The 4836-nt window shown below is 47.6% G+C and overlaps 1 protein-coding gene across 1 annotated transcript in view; it reads left to right on the forward strand.

The window, feature by feature from the left end:
- NME7 (NME/NM23 family member 7) overlaps window positions 1–4836 on the forward strand; it is a 111637-nt gene that overhangs the window by 63675 nt on the left and 43126 nt on the right. The window lies entirely within an intron of this gene.

Here is a 4836-nt window from a genome sequence, read left to right on the forward strand (position 1 = left end):
CAAGCCTCTCTCCCTCACCCTTTATTCCACAGGCACCACCTTGGTCCCCACAGGGGTTGAGAGATTTTGGTAACTATCTTCTTCTGCCTGTAATGGGCTTTTTACTTTCTTCTTCTTCTGAGTGTGTGAGTATGTGTGTGCGCATGCATGTGTGTGTGTTAATGCATGTGTGTGAATGCATGTGTGTGCACATGCATGTGTGTGAGTGCATGTGTGTGTGAATGCATGTGTGTGAGCATGCATGTGTGTGAATGCATGTGTGAGTGTGTGTGCATGTGTGTATGATTTTGACATTTCACTTGTTTTCATTTCCCTTCCTTATATCTGCACCCCCATTTCCTAGTGCGTTTACATGAACAATCCTCACAATAAGTTTCCCTTTAGTGCCTTGTTTCCCTCTCATGTGTTTTCCTTTTTATTTTTAAAACTTATTCCTCCTTAGTGACTCTTTACCTCTCTTTGGCTGCATGAAGTGTTTTCTCCCCCATGATTCTGTTCCCTTCAAGATCTCTTAGCTTAATATTGTCCCTTTTTTTTCCCTTTTGTAAGAAATGGACCTCTGTGATCCATCTCCAGCATGGTCGGCTTCTGAGGGAATTTGCGGAATTTCCCCAGGGCAAGCAGAATGTGGGGCCAGCATCATGGTGGAACCCCCCCACCCCCAGGCATCTGCCTCAGCTAGACGGGGGAGGTGGAGGCAGCTAGAAAGGCCTCAGCCCAATTCTTAAATGGCCCAACGTGAGACAGCAAGACCTAGGCGACGTATAGGAAACAGGTGGCCTCATAGTACCAGCCAATGAGGAACCGGGGGAGGGACTAAATAAATAGGCTATGATCCTTGCCCACGTGTGTGCTGTTCAATGCCTGCTCCCAAGCGTGTTATTAAAAGTCTCATTTTCACCACACTCTGTTCCCCAGTCTGTCATTGAAATTCGGACGGGTCATTTCTCACACCCTGCCACATTTTATTCATAGCGAAGGTCACTTGCTCTGACTCTCTGAGAAAATAATCAGACATGTCCCCATCACAGTCAGAAGGAGGGCTAGAGTTTCCGCCCTGGGCTGGGCACAGCCGCCAGCAGAGCCGCCAGCATCTGAGTACCGAGAGCTGTAGCCGCGGGCAGCCTAATCTCCCTAGTGCACACGCGCTGTCAGTTTCAGGTGTCGGCACTGCACTTCCTAGAGACACAGGCTTCATGGCGAGGTGGGAGGATGTATTTTCAGACCTTCTAGAGGCCCCGGGAAGTTAGCGTTTGGGGCATGAAAGAGCCTGCCACCTTCCCAGGCTCTCAGTAGGTGGAAGCCCTGGCACCGGTGCCAGGTTTGGGCCCAGGATCAGTTGCAGTGGCAGGAACAGTCCTGAGCCACAAAGTCCTGGGGAGGTGGTTCCGAGGCGTTTTATTTATATCTTGGTGAGACAGTCCTACCACCGGCAAAGCCCAAGAAAGGGATTCGGGGCCGTAAATGTGACCCTGCAGACAAGTGCCCCCTTTCGTGTTCATTTGTCGGCTTTTGATTGGTGACCGGAGATGGCAGGACAATGATCCCAGCTCCTCCGTAGTAAGTGTGGGCAGCGGCTTTTGAAAGCGCTTAAAATATAATGAAAATATTAACTCAGTACATACAACCTAGGAATTGACTATTCATACTATTTTAAAACTAGAGGCCCAGTGCACGAATTCATGCCCGAGTGGGACCCCTCTGGGTAGCCTGCAGAGATCGGGCCGAAACCCTCAGTCCAATGCTGACTGCAGTTCCTACCTGCCTCTAGCCGTGAGCCCTGCATCTGGCGCCCTTCCAAAAGGAGTGGCCTATAAATTGGGCTGAAACCGGCTCTTCAGCATCCCCCAAGGGGTCCCAGATTGCGAGAGGGTGCAGGCCAGGCCGAAGGACCCCACCAATGCACAATCGGCCAGGGAGGGACTGCGGGAGGGCTCCAGGGCATGTCCCGGTCCATCTTGCTCAGTCCCTGTTGGCCAGACCCCAGCAGCAAGCTAACCTACTGGTCAGAGCATCTGCCCCCTGGTGGTCAGTGCATGTCATAGTGAGCGGTTGAGCAGCCTTAGCAGATTGCGCTTTGATTGGCTGAACAGTCGACTGGTCACCAGACGACCGGACACTTAGCATATTAGGCTTTTATTATATAGGATTCTGTTCTTTCTAATAAAAGTCCTTTCAGGGTGCTTCAAAAAGAGGTTTCCCTACATTCTAAGTAAAACCAAAATGTAAGATGTAGTGTAACAGGTAAAATGCATATTAGTGGGCAAAGCTCTGGGTCTGTCACATTTACAAAACGGGGTTTGTGCAGAGGGGGTGAGTTTACTGTACTCCAGTTTCTCTGCTTTTCCAAGTTCTGTCTTTAAGAAGCACCAAGGCCCAGCCTAGAGCGGCTTTGTTTTCCTCAACCCCGTGCCTTTGATGCTCTGCGCTTCTGACTGGCAGTTGGCATGAGTTCCTTGTGTAATTTACCCTTTATGAATGCCCCTCATCTCCTGGTCTAGATGCTAATTAGAGGACCTGTGTTCTAACACAGAACTTCTTCAACTTCCATGGACATAGGACACCCCAGGAATCTTGTTGAAGTGTAAATTATCTCTTCATCGGAGGAGGGGGTGCTGAAATTCTGCTTGTCTGACAGTCTCAGGTGATGTGACTCTGCTGGGCCGCAGGCCACACTGCAAGTCTCTGGCAAACCTTCAGCAGTTGTCTCTTGATTATGCTGTTTGTTTCAAAACAGGACAAAATATTTAAATTTGATTAAATGCCTCATTTGTCTGCAATATGAACACAGCATTAGGAAGTAAACACAGATGTAAATCAATCTCTGTGACTAATGCAAGGTGTAGGGTGTCCTTTTTGTTTTTGTTTTGCTTTTTTCTGATTCCTTTATTTGATCAATGGACTTTAGCGTATCCACTGAGTAGTTGCAGATCAGATGAGATTGTATGTGAGTAGTTTCTACTTGGGCTTCACTACATTTAGGCTTTAAAACAAAAGCCTCTATAATAAAATTGGAAGACATCTCTGTTCTTGAGGCGTGAAATAAAACATTTTAATGTAATTTTTATTGTTTTCTTTCTAATTACTGAAATCATTTATTTATTATCCCAACCCCAACCCCTGAAAAGCAAACAAACAATAAGGAAAATTATGGAAGAGAACCGAGACCCAACAAAACAAAACTGTTGCTCTAGTTCCCAGCACCAGTTATGAGGTTGCCCAGGGAGAGCCAGAGGTGAGGCAGAGCCCGAGGGAGGCCTGGCAGGAGCCACCGTCAGAGGGGAGCCTGGCCTGGCTGCGGTGCTGCGTGGGCGGAGGAAAGAATAAGGGCTGGTGGCTCCGGAGTGCTACGTGCTGAGAAGTCAGATGCTTCAGTGGTTCCTCATATGTAAGCAGGTGGCCTTTGTGAAGGGCATTCACTGTGGGCTCCCTGCTGGCTCATTCAGTGAGCCTGGGCCACCCTGGTCCACCGGCGGCTGAGTTCCTTTTCCTCCCCGAGTCCTCCCTGGGTGGGAGAGGATCCTCGGACTGACAAAAAGGAGCCTTTCCACCTCTTCTCAGATTCCCTTCCTGCTACCAGTTCCTCCCAGTGTTTCCTTATCTTGTTTTAGTCATGAATTAGTCTGATACTGCTTATCTCCAGGAATGTAAACTGCAACTGTCTCAGTTAACTCACAGTTGCATGCAAACGGAAAGCTGTTTGCACGTGAGCTTTGGTGAGATATTGCTGAGGTTCCCGAGGGGCCGGGAAGAGGACTGTTAATAGTGCTGGGCTCCTTGTGGGAGAACCAGCGTGGATCTGTGCTGTTTTAATGGTGGCAGCTGCTTCCTTGGCCTTTCATATTATGTTCTGTTACCCTCGTTGCCTGTGAGATGAGGGCAGTGACTTTTTGTTTTGTTTCTTTGCTTCACAGCTGTCCTAGGGTGACAGGAGCTATGCTAGTTCCTCTCTTAATATTCACCCACTTATCTATATCACTGTGGTTATGGTCACCCTATAGTTTAGGGAAGCCTTTCTTTCTTTAACTTAGAATTTGCCCAAAATTAGACTAATTACAGGTGTGATTATCCACCATGTGCCACTCATTTAATGAATATATTCAATAGTTGATCACCAAGTTGTCTTTCTTAAGGTTCTATAATTAGTACATTTCATGAATCCTTCCCATTTTAATTCATTTATTTCTTATTTTTTAATTTTTTTGTTAATCCTCACCCGAGGATATTTTTTCCATTGATTTTTAGAGAGAATAGAAGGGAGGGGGAGAGACAGAGAGAGAGAAACATCAATGAGAGAGACACACATTAATTGGTTGCCTCCTGCACGTGCCCCACCCAGGGCCAGCAATCAAGTCTGCAACCAAGGTACATACCCTTGAACGGAATTGAACCCATGACCCTTCAGTCCTCGGGCGATGCTCTAACCCACTGAGCCACACTAGCTAGGGCTCAATTTAATTCATTTCTTAAGTGAAAGGTCATTTTATTCTTGCATATCTCTCCCATATTGTGGAGAACTGAAACAGAATAGCTTTATAATATATTTTATCAGTTGAATAGACCCATCCTATATCCTATATAATAAAGAGGTAATATGCAAATTGACCATCACTCCAACACACAAGATGGCCACCACCATGTGGTCCAAGATGGCCACCACAAGATGGCCAGCAGGGGAGGGCAGTTGGGGGCGACCAGACTGGCAGGGGAGTGGTTAGGGGTGATCAGGCTGGCAAGCAGAAGCCCAATCCCTGTGGGATCGGGCCTAAACCGGCAGTCAGACATCCCCCAAGGGGTTCCAGATTGGAGAGGGTGCAGGCTGAGCTGAGGGACAAC

Source organism: Myotis brandtii, unplaced genomic scaffold (assembly GCF_000412655.1).
Source record: "Myotis brandtii unplaced genomic scaffold, ASM41265v1 scaffold1460, whole genome shotgun sequence".
Classification (NCBI taxonomy): domain Eukaryota; kingdom Metazoa; phylum Chordata; class Mammalia; order Chiroptera; family Vespertilionidae; genus Myotis; species Myotis brandtii.